The 22,430-nt window shown below is 41.6% G+C and overlaps 1 protein-coding gene and 1 long non-coding RNA gene across 2 annotated transcripts in view; both read left to right on the forward strand.

Annotated features, from left to right (window-relative positions):
* SCFD2 (sec1 family domain containing 2) overlaps positions 1-22,430 on the forward strand; it is a 421,358-nt gene that overhangs the window by 271,278 nt on the left and 127,650 nt on the right. The gene's annotated exons all lie outside the window — the stretch shown is intronic.
* Positions 7,754-10,439, forward strand: LOC132537711 (uncharacterized). Its single transcript, XR_009549169.1, has 2 exons — positions 7,754-7,846; positions 9,350-10,439. It is a non-coding gene; the product is annotated as an uncharacterized LOC132537711 (long non-coding RNA).

Consider the following 22,430-nt stretch of genomic DNA (forward strand, 5'->3'; position numbering starts at 1 on the left):
CAGGAAGGTCAGTAGCCCAACATTGACCTTTGTGTTTGGAATCTTTCATATTGACTCACCAGACTCTTGCAATTTGGTGAGCCAAAAAGCAGAGATGTTGAAGGCAGTCTCTGCTGCTTGAACTTTAAACTTCTCCAGTTGCTTGTCCTTTATGATAATAATTAGAATGGCTTAAGATCCAAAGCAGAATAGCCACCTACAACCCACTATATTAATCTAAATTAAACCAATGAGTGACCACTGGAATACTGCCGCGAGGCTGAGTGAGCTGTTGAGACGCACAGCTCTGACATTGTATGTTGTTTGTTTAGAAGTTTTGGTGAAGGGGTATATCTATCAAAAAAGAGAATTTTGGCAAAATTTGATATGATCACTTATTAAGTGCCATGGTTCTCCAGGTTCTTTACATTCAAGAGGGATTTGTTTTTATTTTATTTTATTATTTATTTATAAAATGGAAACACTGACAAGACCATAGGAAAAGAGGGGCACAATTTCCACCACCAGAACTCCATATCCCATCCCCTCTCCTGGTAGCTTTCCTATTCTTTAACCCAGAGGAATTTTTTATTCTTTGTTTCTTTTCCTGATGACGACTAAATGTCCTTTAGTAATCAGGTCAATGGTATATTTTAAATTAATGATATAGTAGAAAACTATGATGCTTAAAAATATTTAATCCCATTAATTCAGGAAAATTTCCGTAATTTTCCTTCGTTTCTTTCAATTCATAGGCATGCATGTTTGCATATACATATAAACAGATAAATAAGGCCTTAAATAAAAGTGAATCTTTGTCAGGATTTTTTTCTCAAGCTATTTGCAAAGAATTACTTCTAATAGTTGCATCATGTTCATTCTTAGAGCTGCTATTATTTATCTAAACATTTTCTTATTTTGTGGACATCCCAGTTGTTCCCAGATTTTGAATGTCCTAGCACATAAATCTTTCTCCTTATCTTTGATAAGTTCCATAGGGTATAAAGTCTTAGAAATGGAGTGGTTAGGTTGAAAGCTCCAGTTCTTAGGATTCCTAATGACTATGGCTACTCTGTAACCTAGGAAATAGGCTATAGTGTTCTTTTTTGTTTTTGTTTTTCCTGTCTGTTATCTGGATATAAGAGAGCTTGTCTGACCTAAATAGTTTCTACATTGCATATTGATCTTTACTCATCAAGTGGGAATTAGAATATTCCACTGGGCTATCACTTCTATAGCTTTTATAGGCTTCTCTGCTTAGACAGTGGAACTTCCTCAGAACTGGCCATCGTGAGTACATACAGTATGAGTGGCTATTACAACTAGCCTGGTTATAGCTTCTCTTATTCTAAAACCTAATAAGAACTGACACAAACACACTAAGATAGATACAGCGTGAGTGCGTGCATTACACAGTGCTTAGTGAGCTAAATCAGACTGGTATGAGTTTGGTTTTATTTATATGTCCCAAGCATTCTTTGGGAAGGTTGTGTTTGGTCTCTAGGGTTGATATGTGGAGTCTCTTCCCCAGAAGTGTCTGTCTCACAATAGAAGAAACTCCAAGCGTGAAAACTACACACATGGGCCTGGCAGAGTTTTCCTGCTGACAGAGAATTGATTGACTGAATATAAATCACTCTGACTTGAGTGATTCTGTCCACTTAGGATGAATTGGGGAGAAATCACCAGAAGGGAATTGGTCTCTGAAGTGTGAGAACACTGGATTATTGCCGTCAGGAGCAATGCTTGTCAGGAATATTGCATTTCTGCCTTATTTTGGGTCTCCTGTTATCCAGAGCAATAGTAGAATGCTGTGTGATTTTGATCTAGCTTTCTCTCAGTACATAGCTAACATATTTCCTTTTCCATTTTATAATCTATGAATGATGGTTATATCATAGTTTGTTGTATTTTAAGATGGTTGGTTTATCCTGCAACAATATCAACACTTCATGAACTTAAATGCTCAATTGTGTCATAGGAAAGCAGTTATATTATTTAGTAAATACCAGTGTCTGACTTTTTCACCTTCACTGGGGTTAGAACAGTGAAAAAAATCCAGCATATCTCTACCATCATGAAGCTCGCATTCAGGCATAGGAAGGCAATAAACAAATATGTAATGTGTGGAATGTTGAAGGGAGGGCACACAGTGGAATCAAGAGAGATCTCCCTGAATAAGGAAATATTTGAGCAGACCTGAAAGAGCAAGAGAGTGTGCCTTCTGGCTGTTTGGGGGATGGGGTACCAAGTAGAGGGAACAGCAAATGCAAAGACCCTGCAGTATTGGCTTGCCAGGAGAGTGGGATGAGCCAGCTGCGGCTGGAGGAGAGGTGGCAGTGTTCAAGGCAAAGGAGGACTTTATAGACCTGCGTGGAGATTCTGGCTTTGCGGGGGTTGGGGGGGGGTGAGTCACAGAATGAGGTGAACCGAAGAAAGGATATGATTTGATTTCAGTTTTCTTTGGTAGCAGAGGGAGTTTATTCACCAGAACTGGAGACAGGAGCAGGGGAGCACAGATACAGAGTTTGGTAGATAAGAAAGGGATACTTGGACAGCCTCATCTGGTGGCTTCTAAAAAGTCAGCCACCATGAAGTTGCGAGAGGAGATGTTGGAGAATGGAGAAGCAGAGAGACAGGAAGTAATAGTCTTCGAAGGCAGGAGATGATGATGTGTAGGGAGAATAAGAATTGATACAGCTGGGCTGTGGAATAGTTCATTAGGACAGTGTGCTGCTTTGCGATATGGGTGGCCCAGGTTTGAGCCTTGGTTCCACTGCACTGAAGGAAGCTTCTGCGTTGTGCTCTCGTTCACTCTTGACTTCTCTGTCTCTATCTGGAGAGAGAGAGAGAGAGAGAGAAGAAAACAAGAACTAATGTGGTCACAAGTGCTATAGTTAATACTCACTTGAGTAAAGGCCTTGCTGTTTATAGTATGTTTTTGAGATTGTTTTCAGTTTTTTCTTTAGACAAAACTGTCTTCGTTCCAACCTTCAACATACAGATCTTGGCTGATTTCCTTTGCCACTTTTAATGTGTGGTGATCTAATAATTTGGTTATAAGAATAAAGATTCCAGGTTAAGCACACATAGTACGAAGAGCAAGGACCCTGCAACAAGGATCCCAGTTAGAGCCGGTGGCTCCCCACCAACAGGGGGCTCATTTCACAAGTGGTGAAGCAGGTCTGTGGGTGTCTCTTTCCCCTTCTCTGTCTTCTCCATCTCTCTCAATTTTTCTCTGACCTATCTAACAACAACAACAATGGAGAAAAGATAACCGCCAGAAGCAGTGGATTCCTAGTGCAGGCATCAAGCCCCGGTGATAACCCTGGAAAAAAAAAATGACCCTAGACTGGATAGAACTGGAAAAGTTCATAGGAAGTAATATAAAAAAATTATTTTGTATTTCAAATAAATCTCACAGTGACTCAGTAATCTGACCAGGCTACAGAACTCTTGTACAGCTGGCTTCAAATACTGTCTTCTGCTTCTCAACCTAGGGCTGTTTTTAAAAAAATATATTTTTAATTTATTTTCCTTTTTGTTGCCCTTGTTTTTTTATTGTTGTAGTTATTGATGTCGTCGTTGTTAGATGGGACAGAGAGAAAATGGAGAGTCTAGGGGAAGACAGAGGGGGGGAAAGAAAGATATACATCTGCTTCACTGCCTGTGAAGCTACTCCCCTGCAGGTGGGGAGCTGGAGGTTCAAACCTGGATCCTTGTGCGGGTCCTTGCGCTTCACGCCACATGCGCTTAACCCTCTGCGCTACCGCCCAACTCCCTTTTAAAAATATTTTTAATTAATTTTATTTATTTTAATGAGAGACAGAAAGGCCAGAGCACTGCTCAGCTCTGGCTTATAGTGGTGCTGAGATTTCAGAGCCTCAGGCATGATAATCTTTTTGCATAACCATTTTGCTGTGTCAGGCCTCTTTTTACTATAGAAAATTACTTTTTACTTTTGTAAAATAAATAAATATATAAAATAACAATAATAAGAGAACTCACCTTACAGTGTTGCGTATTTTCTAAGGAAGTCTTCCCCCCCCCCGGAAGTCTTTTTTTTTTTTTTTTCAAACCAGAATATTGCTCAGGTCTGGTTTATGGTGGTATTAAGGGTTGAACCTGGGATTTCAGAGTTTTGGGTATAAGAGTCTTGTGTGTAACCATTATATTATCTCCCCAACTGCAGTTTTGCATATTTTAAGTTTGTAACCTGATGAAATGTAAATAATACAACTTTGACAAGGCAGGGAGTCGGGTCACTTCACATTCAGTGAAGCAGGTCTGTAGGTATCTATCTTTCTCTCCCCCTCTCTGTCTTCCCTTCCTCTCTCCATTTCTCTCTGTCCTATCCAACAACAACGGCATTAATAACTACAACAATAAAGCAACAAGGGCAACGAAAGGGAGTAAATAAATATTTAAAAAAAGACAAGGCAAACAATTTTTTAAATGTTATTAAGGTTTGTAAAATTTTTATCACACTGTTTCATCTCTTGTATTAATTATAGATATAAAACAGAGAGCACCATCAGAAAATTAGCCTACTTATCTATTTCCTGTTATTTAAATTTTCCTGGCTTTTGCTTTGATTTTACCACCAAGGTTATGACTGAGGCTCTTAGCCTACATGACTGAATCCACTGCTCTTGGTGGATATGATGATGATGATGATGATGGTGATGATGATGATGGTGATGATGATGATGGTGATGGTGATGGTGATGGTGATGGTGATGGTGATGATGATGGTGATGATGATGATGGTAATGATGGTGATGGTGATGGTGGTGATGGTGATGGTGATGATGATGGTGATGATAGAAAGTAAAAGAGACAGCAAGGAAGAGAGACAGAGAGAAAAGCAGAGACGATAACAGCACTGCTTCACTGGTAAAGGTTCCCCATGCAGGCACCCCCAGGTGGTGACCCCATGTCCTTCAGCATGGTAACACATGTTCTCTACCTGATGAATTAGCTCCTGGCCCCTTGACTAGTTTTTATTTTTATAATTATTTATTTACTTATTTTTGCCTCCAGGGTTATCACTGGGGCTCGGTGCCAGCACTACAAATCCACTGCTCCTAGAGGCTATTTTTCCCATTTTGTTGCCCTTGTTGTGCTTGTTACTGTTGTCATAGCTGTTGTTGTTGAATAGGACAGAGAGAAATTAAGAAACGAGGGGAAGACAGAGAGGGGAAGTGAAAAATAGACACCTGCAGACCTGCTTCACCCCTGCAGGTGGGGAGCTAGGGACTTGGAAATCCTTAAGCCTGCCCTTGCTCTATGCGCCATGTGCTACTGCCCAGCTCCCTCTTGACTAGTTTTTAATTCACTCCCTTGCCTTCTTGTTTTTTAGAAGTAATCATAATGTCTTCCATGCTTATTTCCTGTATGTGAAGAGTGGCTTGTCTGGTGCAGTTGCATAACCCCTCCTACCCTTGGATAGTTGCTTCTCTTATTTTTAGGAAGCAGAAAATAGCCTATTGTGTTATAATTGCTAGTGTTGCCCACCCAAACATGGGTGTTGCACAAGGACTTTTGCTTCTTTTAGGGAAAGGAATAGGGTTGGTGGCAGGAGGGAAGATAAAATTTTAATCATTTTTGAATGTTGTAAATTACTATACAGGGAAAATTCATGTTTTGTTTTTTTTTTCCAATTTCCTGAGATCCATAAAAAGAAAGAAAGAAAAAAACCCATACAAACTCAATTTAAAACAAAGTGTTATTCACAAAGCAGAACTTGGACTGGAGTTGGTGTGTTGCACCAAAGTGAAAGATTCTGGGGTAGGGGGGAAGGTTTAGTTCCTGGAACATGATGGCAGAGGATGACATGGTGGGGGTTGAATTGTTATGTGGAAAACTAGGAAATGTTATGCATGTACGAACAATTGTATTTTACTGTCAACTGTAAACCATTAATCCCCCAATAAAGAATTTTTTAAAAAAAAGTGTTACTAAAAGCAAAGTATTTTTCTCTCACCTATGTTCTAATTGGACCCTTTCACTTGTCTCTGGCATGATTAATTCATTATGTTGAGTACAAAGAAGATATTGAATACTTATGACTACAAAACCCAGAGAGACTTAGCTAGATCAAAAAAATTTTTTGCATTTTTTTTTCTGCAGTTTTTTTTTCCAAAACTGGAGTTTTGGAAATCTATACAAAGAGTTTGAAAACTGCTTAAAGTTTCAAAATATTGTGGTAGACAATTTTGCCCAAGATTTTTTGGTTTGCTTGATTCCCTAAAAAAAAAAAAAAAAAAAAAAAAAAAAGCCAAGAAAACTGTTAGTAGAGGGCAGATAGAATTTTCTTGTTTTCTGCTCCTGTCTAATGCAGGAGTGGCAACCACAAAGCAAAATTTGTGACAACAAATTTATTTCTGTGGCAACTGACTGTAATGTTACAAACATAGAGGTTATTGATTGGTTCAGGATGAAGGTTAAAGAAGATTCCTGTTTGAACAGAACTATCCAAAAGCAATGCCATGGGGAATTTTATGAGTGCCGCTTCTAGCAGTGTGTACATTGAAAAATGCTCTCATTACACTGACAGCACTGTTTCTTTTGAGCCGGTCTTAATTATTTTTATTATTACTATCTAATATTTTAATTTGTGTTTTATTTACTCATTTCCCAGAGAGGATCAGCTAAGGACAAACGATGACAAGCCACTTCCCTGACATAGCAGTCTTCACCTTCATTTAGTTCTTCATGCACAGATGAGATTTGTTTTGGAGCTTATGTCAAAAACATCTACAAAAATCCCTACAAAAATCTGCCTTCTCATAAAAGTTGCAGACTTTACCGATATTAGATCAAAATCACTTTGTTCTCTGGAAGCCCTTCATAGAGATGGAAAGGGAAGCCCACTCATTCTTTAGCCCAGAGCTCCCCTTTGTGGCCTGAACAAGTTACTGCAGGGGGAAGATTAAAGTACCTTTCCCCAAATTAATGTTTGTAAAGGTAAAAGCTACTTTAATTAATGTGTTATTTGACACAATTGCATGGATATAAAGCTTCTGAGATATATAGAGCTGAGTTACCATCTTAGAAGATGGAGACCTTGGAAATCCCTCTTGTTTCTCTACTGGTGATGGGAGACACGTGCTGATCAGTCTTCAAAGTCCTGAGGCACCTGATGATTGACAGCATTCACCTGAGAGAGTCGGCTTCTCCAGGGAAGCTCACCCTGGCTTCATGACGCTTTATCCAGAAAATGGGACTGTGGTAGTGGTCCAAAGCTTCCTCTTCTGTACTCCTTGCTAGTTCCTTCAAGACAGAACTGTTGCCTTTATCACCTGCATAATTCCTAGGCACCCTACAGTGGTCAGCACACAGTGGGTCCTCAGTGCATGCTGGATGAGCGGCAGGTGTTTAAAAGCCTACTATGGTGGATCAGAGGCATAAAATCTATCAACTTGGTCTGTGTCCTGACCATCTGCGTATCTGCTTTCTTTATTACTGTGTTTTGCTGTACTTAGCCTTTGGGAATTGCCTTAAATATAGTCTTCTTTGCCTAATGAGAAACTGAGGTAGCAAATAGTAGACCCTGTAATAAAGCTGGACATTTTGACATAGTTCCCCTTCTCCCTCCCGACCTGATGGCTTTTGGTTTGTTTTGTTATATCATTAGCTTGTAATGTCTGCCTGCCTTTTATTCAAAACATCTGCCAGTCAGGACTCTACCAGTAAAAATTTCTAGTACATACTATAAGCTCAGAGAAAAAACATAATCACATGTACTCTACCAGGGAATGCCCCATGATGCATTTAGCTATGTTTTGAAAGTTTAAGTGTAGTCCTGAGGCCAAGACAGCACAGTGGAGAGAGTTGTGCATCTGAGGTACCTCATAAATGCCAGGTGAGTTGAATTCAAAGCCTTTTTTAAGATAAAAGGAACTACCTTTGCATATTGTGAAAGCTGACTGAGTATCTTAGATTTCAGGGGAGAAAAGCTGGGCAAGTGATGTTAGCTACCACACTTGAAGGAACACTTGGGTTTAGGTGTGGCAGTAAAAATCAGACTCTCAACACAGTCCTTTTTAGCCTTTCCCCAGTGTAGAACACTTAGTGTCTTTCCAAAAACTCTGAAACGCTCTTCTCCAGACCTGTGTATACAAGTTGTTCCTTGTGCCTGGAACAGCCACCTCCATTTAGTCTCCAGACCAGCAACCCCGCCCCCCGCCACGTCCTGGAGGAGTGTCATCTCACTCCAGAGTGCTCTGTCTTCCCCACTAGAGCAGCACAGAGTCACATCAGCACAGGCTCATCTGTCACCTGCCTGCTGCACATGACCCACAGCTGTGATTGCAGCTAACTTTTTCCCAGGGCCCTCGGCTTGCTTGTCTGTTCCAGGGTTAATGAAAATGTGTTGATCATATGGATTAGTGAATTAATTCCCAGTGGCTCTCTGGTATTGTATCTCTGTATGTGACTCCAGAAAACCAGTTGTGGGTACCCCACCACCCCCTTTTTATTTTATGCTGGAGGAAGAGACAAACCCTTCTTTAGTCGGATAACATAAAACCTCTGGCATATCGGGTGATGGCACATCCAGGGTTAAGTGCACATATCACCAAGCGTAAGGTCAGAGTTCGAGCCCCCCCTCCACCTGCAGGGGGTCCACTTCACAAGTGGTGATGCAGGTCTGCAGGTGTCTAATTTTTTCGCTCTCTCTAGCTCCCCACCCTCTCTCAATTTCTCTCTGTCCTGTCTAGTAAAAATCAGATGAAAAGGAGAAAATGTCCGCCAGAAGAGATGGACTCAAAGTGCCAGCACAGAGCCCCAGCAATAACCCCGGTGTCAATACAATTGAATAAATAAATGTAAAATCTCTGGCTGTGTTGACTCCAAGTCATAGTCTTTCCTCCTGTGCCAAATGTGGGAAGTTTCAGAGTATAGGGAAGTCTAGTTTTTCAAAATAATAAAGATCCACAGCCTAGGATCTGCCCCTGAGCCTCATATATGCAGGAAGAGGTGGACTTGGTGATCTCAGAGGAACTTTCAGTAAAAATGTTTCCAGGAAGCCACACCACAAATACTCTAAAAGCATCACATTACTGCCAAAATTCCACATCATGTTTATGAAGTGCTTTGTAAAGTACTCATGAGTAGTTTAAAAGAAAAGTGAAGTGGCTATCTCTCCAACAACCTCTAATACACAAGACATAATGTTGTTTGTGTGTTTGTTTAAATGAAGGAGGAAAAAAGCATATGGGGGGGAAAGAAACCCAAATAGTTAAATGAGGAATATACTTACTGAGGATGGGCCTTTCATGAAGGAAAGGGAGCACTGTCGAGAAGGGCAGAGTGGACATTTATTGTTGAAACATGTTACTTAAACATCTCCGCTATTTATTTACAGGAGAAATGCCTTAGGAGTCTACAAGGAAACCCCCTTGTAATAAGGGAATTGGGTCATGAAACTAGCAAGGCTGTAGATCCAGACCTGCAGCTGGATAAACTATGACCTGAGGATTTGAAGCATCTTATGAAATTCAAGGAGATCCAGAAAGACAGAGGAAGGAAGGGTCCATCTTGAGCAGGTTGTTCCTCATCTCTGTCAAATGGCTGGTTTTCTGTAGCTTCTGGCAATTTTGAAAAACTGAGCTACAAATGTGTCTGTTGTCGGCAGGACCGCCATTTGGACTTGGTGCATGGGCTCTGCTGCAGCTTTTCTCTGTAACAGTCTAAGTGATGTGGAGTTCAGTCTAGCAAGGGCCCCTTCCTGTCATAAATAAGATTACTTTCATTTCACTTGTGGAGTGTGCTATTCCTCAGAGTAATGAATTTCCTCTGTGCCTTTGAGCACATAAACATGGTTTTCATTAGCTTTCGCTCTTAAAGAAAAAAAAAAAGCAAGCGACAGGGAAGGAGAGAATCTGAGCAAAATTAATAGAGGCCAATTAACTCCATAAATGCAGATGGATTTTTTTTTATACTCTGGGTGGAATATACTTGTGACATTAATAGAAAGGCACTAGTTCATCTCTCCTCTGAAGTTATTAAAAAAAAAATTGGGTCAAAGAAGGACTACCAATTTTATCCCATGTGAACCAAAGGGAGAGAGAATATTCTTTTCCAAGTCTTGTTTTAAAGATGATATCAAATAGTCATCAGAGTGCTCCCCCCGCCAGACAAATAGCCGTGGGTTCTCCTGGAACAGCTACATGAAAAGTCTCAGTGCAGCCGTGCAGCCTCAACCCCATCTCCCATTCCTTTGCTGTGTGTGTGTGTGTGGGGGGGTGTGATTTATGCTAATAAGATATCCTAGCCTTTCTCAATTTCAAATTAACCCCCTGAGACCTATAAGTCATGCAGTTCATAGTACTAAATATGCAGTTGTTCAATTTTGTGGTTTGGAATCTCTTGTCAAGGGGTGACTCATTATAAAAATGACTGGATTTTTCTCGTTGTTGACAATGCATACTTAAACCTGAAAGCTACTTAGGATACAGTGGCCCCTTGACTTCTGCAAGGTTTTTTTGTTCGCTTGCTTGCTTTTATTTTTGCTATTGGTTTTGGAAACTTGGGTCCAGAGAGTGGGGGTGTGGGACATTCTTAAATCATCCCAGAGAATGAGTTGTGCAATTGAAGGGAAAAAAAAAAAAAAAAAAAACAGTCCAAAACTGGGCTTTTTGAAATTCTTGTTTTCAGTGGAAAATTCTCAAATGTCTCCTAAAAATTCCCCCCCTCAAATCACTGTCTGTTTCAGTCTCTAGTTCATTGCATATCAGATGCTTATTTATACATTCAGAAAGGCAGAAATAATAATACCCTTGAATACATCAAGGGATTGAAATCTAGATCACAGGTTGTCACTGACAATTCACTGCAGGGGAACTTTACCCAGCAAAGAAGCTTGATGCGTTTCACAGTGAGGAGCTTCCCAGCCCGGTTTTGACCTTGTGGATAGGTGTGCTTGTTGAAGTTTAGAAGTGCAGCTGGTTTCCATCTGAAACAAGAAAGATGGAGTTGTCTGAGGAGCCAGTGCCTCTCTTAGGTAAAGGCTGCTTTGTTGAAATGTGTGCTGCACACTGCAAGGAACCTTAAAAACCAGCTTTCATTTCACGTAGCTGTGACACAGGAAATTATTTCTGGCTTGTTTTTGTTGTGAACAGAGAGAGTACTGCTTATTAAAAATTCCCTGTAGTTGTTTAATATTTGTTCGGTAGTGTGCTAGTCCCTAATCAAGTCCTCCTCCTCTGTAAATCATGTCAACTCTGTCACTGTTTTGATTAGAAACATGAATTGTATTATTGAGCATCTCCCAGGACAGTAAGCTCTGCAGCTGTATAAGACTGGAGCTATTTATGGGTATTATTAAAGGAACCTGAATGACTTCTTGGGAGAACAAAGCTAAGATGGAGTGAACAAAGGCTTAGGATGAAGGTTCTATTATGAGCACATACTCATAACATTATTCTCACAGAAATAAATATAGGACTCCAACAACTGTTCCATGAGTTGGTAAACATCATATTCTTCTACCTTTTTACCTTTATGATAGGAAAAACAGAGTCCTAATGTGAAATTACACATATTTAATGCTTTAGAATAATGTTTGAGTTGAATGCTTTTTAAAGGTACTTCATCAAAACGAATGACACCTTTATGTCCTGAAATATTTCAGAGGATTTGCCAGGAATGTTTTCCTTGAAACAAAAACAGTAGGAAAATTAAAATTTTTCATTACCTAAGTATTTGACTGCTAAACTATCTAGCTGTTTGGGGACCCAAGAAATATCATCAAGGTACAAAGGGTATATGAAGAGGCTGGAGTCTAAGAAACAAAGGAAACTGGAAATTGGCTTGAGAAGTTGAGAACCAGTGATATACCTATGACTCTTCTTGTTTTCTTTTTTAAAATGTGTATTTATCTCTTAATTTGTGTGTGGGGGGGAGGAGGACATTCTTGCACATGTGTTGCCAGGGATCAAACTTGAGACTTCATACTTGAGAGTCCAGTGCTTTATCCATTGTGCCATCTTTCAGGCAAACCTATGGCACTTCTTCTCTAAAATATTTTTTCACTTCTTCACTCCACCAGTCAATCATTTATTCCTTTAAAAGTGTGCGTTGAGCATGTACTTTGAGCTCAGAACTATGCAGGGTGCTGGGAGGTCTATTTTAAAGGCTTCCTGCCAAGAATGGTCTGTCCTAATTGTAGTAGTATAAGCAGCAGCTGGATTCTCCACTTCGGCCTTGACATTCAGCAGAACTCAATGTGTCTACATGCAAACACAAACCTGTTTGCTTGGTTGTAGGTCTTTTAATTGCCAGCAACTTTGCTATTGTGCAAAAAAAAAAAAACATTCATTGTAAACAATCTTTAATTGGATATATCCTTGTTGTATCTAGAGGAAGCAGTATAAGGCCCTAAGAAACAGTTTATCAGAGATACTTTAAATCGTTGAAAGAAAGTAACTGTAAATATGATATAATTCTAAAGTTATGTCAAGAATAATATCAAGAAGATCTTGCAAAGCTACAGAAAGACAGTGAATGAGTTTTCATTGGGACAAGAGCAGGATAAAATTAAGGAAGAAACTTACAAAAGATAAATTGGGCAAAGCAAATGCCATATTTGGGGGGACCTTAATTGTGTGGGTGGCTGGACAGTGTGGGGGATCTAAGGTAGGATAAATAGTCTCTAGCCTAATCTGGGGCAGGAAATGAAAGTTAAGTCCTTGACTTAGAAGATAATGTACTCGAAGCTCTCAGTGAGGTCCCAGAAAGCACACTGAGAAAACTCCGAAAGGAGCACTGAGCTCCTTTAGGCCCGAAGATCAGTGAAATACTAGGGTCCTTGGAAAAGTTTCAGGAAACCAGACTGAAAACATGTACAGAGTCAGCTGGTGTTCCTACCTGGAATGTGTATGCTATTCCTGACCTTGTTTCTCAGTTGGGCAAGTTTCAGAGAAATGCAATTAAAATGCTAAAGGGCAGTAAGAGGTCAGATGAGAGAGGACACATGCTGTATTAGGAAAAAAACAAAACAAAAAAACCAAAAAGGCTGAGATACTTCAGTCTGTAGAAGTGGAGGTTGGGTTGACTTCTGTCTATAAAAGAAGGTCACGGGGCCGGGTGGTGTCGCACCTGGTTGAGTGCACATGTTACAATGCAGAAGGACCCCGGTCCTCACCTGTAGGGGGAAAGCTTTGTGAATGGTGAAGCAGTGCACATAAGGTCGGCACGAAATCTCATTATAAAATAGAACCGGGGCAGGGCCATAGTCGATTGGAAAGACTTGAGTAAGACTTTCCTCTTTCTTGGATCCCAGGTACTACTTTCATAATCCACTTTGCAAAGTGTTTAGAAAATGTTTTGGGAAGACTGGTCTCCAAGGTCTCTAAGTTCCCTGCAAGAAAGTTAGTCCCAGACAGAGAAAGTACTGCTGACTATACGAAACTTGTTGCTTCTAGAGCTGATACAGAATTAAAACCAAGAATATGCCAAGAATAGGGGGTATGTAGACATGTATGGACAATAGCAAGATCAAAGGTAATTGAGAGGTGATTCTGATAATTTTAAGGAAAGCCAGTAGAGTAGAGTGTGGGGCTACTAAAAGACCCAGACCTCAGTGTGCACGGGGCGGGGGTGGTGGTGGTGGTGCTGTAGATAGCATAGTGGTTTTGCAAAGAGACTCTCATGCCAAAGGCTCCGAAGTTCCTGGTCCAATCCCCTGCACCACCACTGGCTAGAGCTGAGCAGTGCTCTGGTAAACAAACAAACAAACAAATTAATTAAAAAATACCCAGAACTCCACATTAGGGGTTTATACTATGTGCATTTAACCTGGTGCGCCACTGCCTGGCCCAACATTAGGGTTTTAGATTGTTCTGTCAGGACATTATCAGCACTACCAGCAGATAAAGTTTAGAGAAGCAGCACACTTATTTTTGGCCAAATTAAGTAGGTTTTTCTACATGATGATAAAATTATAGACCGATAAAAACAACTCTTGAACTATTTGAATGGTCACATTCTGTTAGATATAATTACATCTCATGTCTATTAAGATAAGTTTAACTCCTATGGCCTGGGGGTTGGTACAGTGGATGAGATCTTGGTCTTTCAAGGATGAGGTCCCAAATTCAATACTTGGCACCCCAGGTGCCAGAATGAAGCTTTGGTTCTCTCTCTCTCTGCACCCTCCTCTTTCATTAATAAAATAAATAATTTTCTAAAAGCCCATATCAACTTCTTTCTATAGTTTGTCTCCAAAAACCTGATTAACATTCAAGTTCAGTAGTTTTGTGGCTTGTATGCGTGTCATTTTTTCCTCTAGAAAACTCTATCTTGAAACATGTTTTACACTTGCACCTTTTTATCCCCTGAGCCACTAAATTTAGCTCCTTTTAACTCCCCAACTCACTGAGCATATATATATATATATATATATATATATATATATATATATATATATATATAGTCACAATGCCCTTCCACCATTGTAAAGCATTTTTCTTGTTGTTTGTTGGATTTAAGAGAGAGCAAATGAATATAGTAGACTAAAAAAAACTAAGATTTAGACTAGCTTTTTTTCTTTCTTTCCAACACCTTTAACCTCTGTCCCTTTTGTTTCATGTTTCCTAATGTATCTGGCTATTTTTTTTTTTTTGAGGATATGAGTCACTTTATTTATTATTTAAAATTTTATTCAGGGGATTAGTGGTTTACAGTAAATACAGTTATTGATACATGTGTAAAATTTCTCAGTTTTCTGAAAAAAGCACTCTCACCCCCAGTCTAGGTCCCCCTCCACCATTATGCACCAGGACTTGAATCCCTCCTCCCCATCCCCCAGAGTCCTTTGCTTTGCAGTACACCAAACTCAGTCCAAGTTCTATTTTGTGTTTATCCTTTCTGTTTTTATTTCTCAACTTCCACCCTTGAGTAAGATCATCTTATATCCACTCTTCTCTTTCTGGCTTATCTTACTGGCTATTTTTTATACCCCTCTTCTCTTTGCTTTGCTTTGGAGTAAGAAGGGAGAGAGAGAGGTCACCCCTGTGGACTATACCAATACTATCCCTTACCCTTTAGATTCTAGTCAGGAACAGTAGATGGAGTAGCAACAGCTGGAAATTTCAAGAGGAGAATGAGCGCTGGGTATTGTCCCTCAACTTCCTGAGAGACCATCCCCTCCATAAGAGTTCCTTTCTCTTGTTCCGGAAACTGCTTTCTTTTGCTTCTTCAAGCCTGAACATGACCTCTGTGTTTACTAGCCCCAGAGTACTGTATCTTCACTTGCTATTTTCCTCAAGCCCTGCCCACATCTTTGTAAATAGCCCTTTCATTCAACTCTCCTCGGACTGCCTGGTTTGAATGTGTCATCTGTTTCCTGCAGAGACCTTGACTGTAACCGGCTGTCTTTTTTGCTGCCTGACCAGTTGCACTGTTCACTGGAGCCTGGTTCTGGTTCATCTCCTTCAAGAAGTCTCTTCATCCCCTGTAACCTCTTCTAGAGATCTAATAGCTCTTTCTGTTTGTCCTTTTCACAAGCACCTAAAAATGGCTTCCTATGTACTGGCTTGAATGCACAAGCTGATGCTCTTCATGCTCAGAGATGGTGCTTCATGGACATACAAGAAGGGTGGCCAGTGAGTAGACAGTGCCAATTATCAGCCTGACTGTTGGCCAGTTATCAAACTCTAGAGAGTGCACTCAGACTATAAAGTTAAGAGGTGGGTACTGTTATTATTGTTTCCATTTTGCAAATGCAGATGCTGACACACAGCGACATTAAGTAACTTGCCCTAGGACACACCAACAATAAAAGCCAGAATGACCATTTGAGCCCAGTGTAGCTCCAGAGTTCATGGTCTCTATACTTCTCGAGTCTGCTGCCACTCACAATGTTTTTTTTTTATTATTTTTAACTTCAAGTTAACATTTTTAATTCACTTTTAGTTATTGTTGTTGTTATTGATGTCATTGTTGTTGGCCAGCACAGAGAGAAATAGAGAAAGGAGGGGAAGACAGAGAGGGGGAGAGAAAGAGAGACACCTGCAGACCTGCTTCACCACCTGTGAAGCAACTCCCCTGCAGGTGGGGAGCCAGGGGCTCGAACCAGGATCCATACACAGGTCCTTGTGCTTTGCCCCACCTGCGCTTAACCCACTGCACTACCGCCTGACTCCCCAAGTTAACATTCAAGGGTCAAATTTAAAAAAACAAAATCTACACTTCTAGTACCTCTTGAGAAAATGAGCCATCTGGCTGTTGGGACCCAGAGGTCACAGCACCAGTGAGTCTGAGGTGAAAAGGAGTGGCCCTGTTCAGCTGGGGGTGCACTCCAACTCTCAGGGTCTCTGCTGGCCTGTTTCTGTAGCCCTTCTCCCTTCTCACTCCTACAGCACTCACTCCTGGGCCTCTGTGTCTGAGTCACGTTCCTTATTATTCACTCATTTTGAGGAAATGTTGCTTTGCAAGACTGTTGCCACAAGGGTGTGATTTCACACCTCCCCAGAATATTTTATTTTTTAGAAACCATTCACATAGTCATTTCTCACTGAACCCCTGTCTAGCCAGTTAGAGAAGGTTTGAGGAGTCGGGGTCTGTATTTTAAACTTCTCTTAACACCCAACACAGAGTAGCTTCTATTTGGTAAAGCAGACAAACAAACAACCCCCCCCCCCCAGATATGAAGGAAGCATCTTATTGAAAAATCATTAAGTCAAGTAAATAAGGCAACTTAGATAACTCAGCAAGGCCATGGGAGACAGCCCTGCATGGGGATTGGGTTTCATTCCTTAAAACTGTTTGAAAGGCTCTGAGTAAAACCTGTGCGTGGGTTCAGAGAATAACTGCTGGCAGCAGCAGACATAAGGGGAGTGTCTACACTGTACCAGACATAAGGGGAGTGTCTACGCCACCTCCAACTCCAGACAGAAAATAGCCTCTGCTGAAAGGGCAGTGGAGAAGAGGGGAAAGCCTCTCTTTGGGGCATAGGGGGAGCAAGAAGGCCAAGGCAGGTTTCACAGAAATTGAGAATGTAGACAGTCATGGGGCTGATGGACATGAGCTTCTATGATCGATGCTTTGAAAATTCCACTCGCTATTTAGTTATGTAACCTTGGGAAAGTTTCTGCTCTGCGCCTTCTTTTCTTTTGTCTGTCAAAAGCTGTCCCTAGGCTGCCTATCTCGAAGGGTTGTGGAAAGAGTTGCATGCATTAAATAATGTCCACTGTGTAAGAAGACCTATCTGAACGTTCATTATGGGATTTGTTTTGATGCAAATGACCATGGATGGCTGACCCATCAACAGGCCAGCATGATACACACTGTAACCAGGCTTGCCTTCTTGTCTGATGAGAAAGAGTTGGTAATTGAGGGTGGCCTGACCTGACCCCTACACAGCACTTGTTTACGTCTCCTCTGTATACTCTCCAATTTTCTGGTTCTTGAGTAGCTGAAATATTCACTGGGCTGGACAGCTCCAAACTAGAGGGATTCTGAATCAGCCCCAAGTGGTCTCCACCACTGACCACATATCGTGTGTATGTTGTTATTCAGTTTCCTTTCATGGCTAGGGAACGGACACCTAAGTACTGCTTCTTTTTATAGAAGGCACAGACTATCATATATGCTGATTAAAAGGGAAGCCTCACAGAGCACTCATTTTGAAGGGCATAGTGATACTTAAGAAGCAGGCTATTTCAGGCATTTATTGCAAGCTGTTTATTTTGAAAATAAGGGAGGGCATGCTTTTTGTTTACTTCCTCTTAATGAGAATTCCTCAGGAATAAGAAAATTATTATTGTTTCCTATGGTATAGCTCACCCCATCCAAGAAGCATCTCACCAGTGTTGTCATTAGTGTTGATAATTCAGCTTTAAAAGGAGCCGTCTTCTCTTCTCCACCTAAGAATTGTATTGAGTTGCTCTGGGTAATCACATGTATATCAAAGCTCTTAATACATTCCAGATCCTATCACCAGCTACTTTCGCCTATGGAAAGTAGTCCTTGGTCTTCATTTTATTATGCAAAGTATTTATCCCTCTGTGCTATTTTTATACGGAGACATACCTTTACTGTTGTGCTTATCATACCAGTGTAATATTTGATGACTGTTTCATAGTACTATATTTCAGGCTCAGTGCTCAATTCTAAAGACTTGACAAAGGACTTCTGGGAGGGGTGGCCATGGAATAACTGGGACCAAATTGCCTCTCCTCCCCAAACAACAAATAAATACAACAAGAGACCCAACTGAGTTATAATCTACAGCTGAAAGTTCTGCAGTCTCGGGTGGGTGCTCAAGTGCAGTTGGAGAGAAAAGGGGAGCAGGCTGAAGAACAGCAAAGTCAAATCAGAGCTCTGGGCTGCACGGGCACTGAGCTGCACTATTTTGACGATTTCACTTTAAGCGCAGCAAGCAACATTGTTCCTGGTGCCAGGAGAAAAGAGACAGGTACTTAAAACCTCTCAATCTTTGACTCAGGGAGGCTTTAGCCTTCTGAATTTAAGGCAAGGACACGACATAAAACAGGACATTTGTTCCCACAAGATAGCCCAAAGCAACCCCCCACCCCGCCCCACCTGCTGCAGATCATACAAACAAGAGAAACCTAGAGATCACAATAGCATCACCTGCTGGTCATCAATAACTGGCGCGTGCGCGCGCGCGCGCACACACACGCACAAGCAGAGAAACAGAACTAAACAGCCAACTATGCTGTATCAGCCAGGCAGAAATGAAACAGAGGAAATCCAAGGAATTACAGATTTAGAGAGACTCTCAGAGATGTTGGGGTCCTGATGTGGACCCCGCTTCTCAATCCAACCAAGCCAGCTGACCCACTCTGTTGCACACCAGAGGAGGGGGCCAAAGAGGTCAAATCAAGGGCATCAGGTGGTGAGTATGCGCTGGGGGTTTTTCCCTGCAGATTGCCACAAGAGATGAAGCCTAGGATCACCCCAGGACACTATTTGCCTGTGATGGTGTGTTTATTGTATGGCAGGCAAGGGTTTTTATAGGTTGTGGTAGTGGGAAGAACAGGTAGCTATGGCCTAGCCTTATATGGTCAGGAATGTTAAGGGAGGAGGGGGCCGCTGGGGGTCTTCAGAGACAGTTACTTGTTTACACCATACATGGTCAGGAGAGTGAGAAACAGGGAAATGGTGAGGGTCTTTCCAGTAACCATTGGGTAAGTGGTCAAGCTAGTTTGGGGAACAAGGAAACGAAACCACCAGCTAGCACAGAGGGGACGTGAGCCCCTGCTGGAAGGAGGCTTACAGGGGGGGCTGGGACCTGTTTGGCAGGTTCTCTCTTGCTCAACCCATAGAGGTGAAAAAGCCCCTGGGGAGACTGACAGAAAGCCTTTACCTCCCACGCATCCACGGGTCCCCTCCTGGATGGCCTGCACCATGCTCGACCTCAGCTTATGCAGGGTCCCACACAGAGATAGACTACAGAGGACTCTCCAAAAATTTAAGCAAGAATTAAAAGAGCATGTTACTGTGGAATTAAAACACACAAAAGAGGAACTTATAACAGAGTTCACTAAGAATCTTCAAATCTTGAAAGAAGAACTTCAGTTAGAACTCCAGGGGGTAAAAGACACCCTAACTGCAATCCATGCCCAGGTAGAAGGCTTAGCAAGTAGATCTACACATTCAGAAGAAATAATCTCCAATCTAGAAGATACAGCCAACCCACTCTTTCAGTTCAAAGATGAGGAAGAGGAATGGTTCAGAAAGACTGAAGCAGCTCTCTGAAATTGCAGACTCCATCAAAAGATTAAATATAAGAATGATAGGTGTGGTCCGGGAGGTGGCGCAGTGGTAAAGCTTTGGACTCCCAAGCATGAGGTCCCGAGTTCAATCCCCGGCAGCACCTGTGCCAGAGTGATGTCTGGTTCTTTCTCTCCCCGCCTATCTTTCTCATAAATAAATTAAAAGTTAAAAAAAACAGTGATAAGTATATCTGAGGAGGAAGACAAGGCCAAAGGCCCAGAGTCCATTTTCAGAGCAATTTTAGCTGAGAACTTTCCTCACTTAGGAAACCATCAGAACATTATCATTCAAGAGGCAGAACGATCACCCAGATTTATAAATACAAAAAGACCAATGCCAAGGCACATTACTGTAAAACTATCAAAAGTCAACGACAAGGAAAAAATTTTCTGGCTGCTTGGGAAAGGAAAGAAGCTACATACAAAGGCAGAGCTGTAAGACTTTCATCAGATTTCTCTTCACAAACTCTAGAAGCAAGGAGAGAGTGGAATGACATATTCAAAGTTCTAAAGGAGAGGATATTCCAGCCACAAATATTGTATTCTGCAAAATTATCCTTCAAATATGAGGGAGAAATAAAGGTTTTCTCAAATATTCAAGAACTAAAGGAATTTGCCACAATCAACCCGACCTTCCAAGAACTACTGAACCGAGTCCCACAAGAAAGGAGGACCCAAAGAAATACACATTTGAAACACTGAGTTGCAGATATTACCATGACACCAACTTGAGCCCCCTGGACAGATGACCTCACCAATGTACCCTGGAACCCCACCTCTCCAGAACCCTGCCCCAGTAGGGAAAAATAGGGACAGGCTGGGTGTATGGATCAACCTGTCAGTGCCCATGTCCATCGGAGAAGTAATTACAGAAACCAGACCTCCCACCTTCTGCACCCCATAATGACCCAGGGTCCATGCTCCCAGATGGATAAAGAATAGGAGAACTTCCAGTGGAGGTTGTGAGAAATGGAACTGTGGTGGTGGGAAATGTGTGGAATTTCACCCCTCTTATTCTATGGTTTTTGTCAATATTTTGTATTTTCTATTTTACAAACAAATTTAAAAAAAAAAAAGACTTGACCACAAATAAGACTGTAGAATAGTGCTGTCATCATTCCACATTCCAGACTCTAAGCACAACCAGGGTTCTAGGCATAGGAGAACCTCAGAGTAAAGACATATTCCTCCTGCATATGTTAACTTTGGCTTCAATTCCTTATCTGACTGTTTACACTGATGAATGGCTGACCCATACAGAAACATGTGTCCCTTGGTACTTAAGACCTGTTTTCCAGGGAGGAAAAGAGGCCTGGGCTTGACCACTTTGGCACTTTACCACTATGACTGCAGGGGAGGAAGAGCCTTTCCCTAAAAGGCTAGACCTGCACTTGTCTGCATGGCCTGTTTCAGACCTCAGTTCTGCTGGTTTCATTCCACGTGGGCCCCCACAAAGCAGGAGGCTAGTCTCTCTGTACCTGCTCCCAGAAAGGACAAGAGAACAAACAACCGAGCTTTCATGTTTCATTCCAATTGTCTTCACCTCCAGAGCCCACCTGTGTTTTCCTGAAGTCCTTTTATTCCTGATCCAACTCCAGGAAGCCCCTCTTTTCAGGGTTGTATGGGAGGAATGAAGCCTGGAACAACCTGTAAAAGCTACATATGGAGCTAACAATTATTTGTTACACAGGCAACACCCCAAGGGGAAAGTTCTGGAGTGGATGCAGAGATGTGTTGCTAGCTATCTCCAGGGAGCATCATAGAGAGGAAGAGGGGGGGAAGAGGTTTATGGTCCCCTAAGCAAGCATTGTCATTAACTGGCCGGAAGTCATGCACACACCTGAAACAAAATGCAAGTTAGATATCTGAAATGTGTCTGAAGACCTACCTGTCTGTACTTTTAAATGCACAAATGCAACCAAGTGCTCGTTCTGGATTTTGAAAGTAGACTTGATTGTGTGTTCCGTGAGCAGTTCTTCCAGTGGAAGCCCTGGAATGCAGCCTTATCTTCTCTCGGCTGATCCTTCGTCCTGGCTGTTGACCTTTCTCCTTCCTTGCAAGGAGACTGGCTTGATTGGGAAGAATAACAGATGCAGACAGCCTAATTTGTTCTTGGCAAGAACCACAACTTGCATTGCTGTGGGGGTCAGGAGAACCATAAATAATTCATCGGGTTCTGGTTTTCAATGATGCGATGGGCCAAATGAGCCAGAATTTCGTTTTGTTCTTCCTCTTTGAGCCCCAAGTCCCCATAAACCCCCATAGCTGCTTATCCCCTAAGCCGACATCTTTCCTTTCATTCCTTGGAAGAGATGGGGAGGGCAGACTCTCTTCACATGAACATGAAGCACATTGAGTTGGCATGTGAAGATGCTGTGATGCAGAAACTGGGACATCTTGAAAGCCGAAACATAAAGCAGTGTTTTTAAAAGGGAAAATAAGCCCAATGTGTTTCCAATATGCACCGCACAGGAAGCAGGATAGAGGCTCTGCCGTGCTCAGGGGAGTCTGCTCCAGCTGGAAGGCTTTTATCAGGCTTTTATCATTGCTGTGTTATCGTCTCTGCATCAGATCCCCGAGATCTTTTGGTGGGGATCTGTTTGCTCAAGAGCCTTGAGTCCTAATGGCTAGAGTGAGTTGGAATGTCAGGGTGACCTGATGGGTCCTGCTCTCTCTTTCAGCATTTACGCATTCAAATATTAA

Source organism: Erinaceus europaeus, chromosome 3 (genome assembly GCF_950295315.1).
Source record: "Erinaceus europaeus chromosome 3, mEriEur2.1, whole genome shotgun sequence".
NCBI classification, from domain to species: Eukaryota; Metazoa; Chordata; class Mammalia; order Eulipotyphla; family Erinaceidae; genus Erinaceus; species Erinaceus europaeus.